The sequence below is a fragment of the Cyprinus carpio genome, chromosome A4 (genome assembly GCF_018340385.1).
Source record: "Cyprinus carpio isolate SPL01 chromosome A4, ASM1834038v1, whole genome shotgun sequence".
Lineage (NCBI taxonomy): Eukaryota > Metazoa > Chordata > Actinopteri > Cypriniformes > Cyprinidae > Cyprinus > Cyprinus carpio.
This window is the reverse complement of record NC_056575.1, coordinates 19,442,734-19,444,103: the sequence shown is the minus strand read 5'-3', so window position 1 is coordinate 19,444,103 and position 1,370 is coordinate 19,442,734. Positions and strand designations below refer to the sequence as shown.

General features: G+C 40.9%; 1 non-coding gene across 1 annotated transcript; it reads right to left on the bottom strand.

Moving 5' to 3' along the window:
• Nucleotides 1-323: 323 nt before the first annotated feature.
• Nucleotides 324-431, bottom strand: LOC122141757. Its single transcript, XR_006158080.1, has one exon. It is a non-coding gene; the product is annotated as a U6 spliceosomal RNA (small nuclear RNA).
• Between the last annotated feature and the right edge of the window lie 939 nt (nucleotides 432-1,370).

Here is a 1,370-nt window from a genome sequence, read left to right as displayed (position 1 = left end):
CCATCTCACGCCGCTTGTGGCGCCCTCCGCTGTGGGCGAGATGCAGTAGTGGGGGTCGGTGATGATGTAGGCCTCCGGAGTAGTACCGAGGGCCCCCAGCTGTTTCCGCGTGCGCGGAGTTTAACTCTATAAAAATGTGGCTCTGCCGACATCCATCCAGCAGAAACTCACGACTGCATGCGCGCTTAAAGACAGATAGACGCGGGATGACGGACGTACAAAAACACTGCGACTCACAAGACAAAAAACAAAAAAACACACCATTCTGTCGGGACACAGAGAGAAGCCGCATGCGTGTGGACGCGCCGCCATCCTTGGATAAAAAAAAGATGGAGCGCTTCACGGGATTTGCGTGTCATCCTTTCGCAGGGGCCATGCTTAATCTTCTCGTGTATCGATCAATTGTTAGTATATGTTGCCGCCGTAGCAAGCACAGTCCATCCTTTTACTCTCTCTATTTGTTTCCCAGCAGCAATTATTTTAAGCTGTTCAAAATTCCCTCTTCACAGTGTACTCATTCCAAAAAAACCTGATGGCACAATTCCAAGAAGTGATCTACAAAATCCTCAATTGGCTTTCCTCCTTGGTGTGATGCCAAAAGTCCATATTTACACCACTTTGTGTGGTCTGATATTCTGTCACATTTTATCCAAGATGAAGAAAAGACAATCAAGTTTCCAATGAAGGTAATATTTATTATAATTAACTCCAAACGGTTAACAAACTTGAGCCAATTTTTGCAAACATAAACACAACCAATATTAGACAATGAGAGAGAGAAAGTGAGCAACTTAAATACACAAAGGTGAAAAACTAAATACAAACAGGTGCGCTAGTAAATGTATCCATGGTAACACGTGACTGGTAGGAAAACTAGAACAAGGAAACTGGAAACTAACTGAACAAACTAAAAAGTCCACGATGAGGAAACTAACTGAACTAAATCACAACGATACTTTATTATGCCTCCTGAAATAAAACTCAGAAAGATGTGATTCATTGTTTTTGTTAATCTACTCATACATGACATACAGTCTGTATGATTCTACTTTCCCCATCGTCAGCGGTAAAAAAGCAAACAAAAATCACAAGTATTTTAAATACTTGTAGAATCCTTATTTAGGATAGAATAAAAATTAATTCAGCACCCAGGTATTGTGATAGAAATAGAACAAGTATTGTGATCTTACTGTGATCATGGTCTTTCTGATTTGTGATACACAATTCAAACTGAAGACACATGAAAGGTCTCTCTCCAGTGTGAAGCCTCATCACTGCTAGCGTGTGGGCTTCCGCCTAAAAGGTATGTTTTTAGCTGTTTGGCAAATGAGACCGTGAACTTGTGCATATCAAATGATGTTATTTACTTA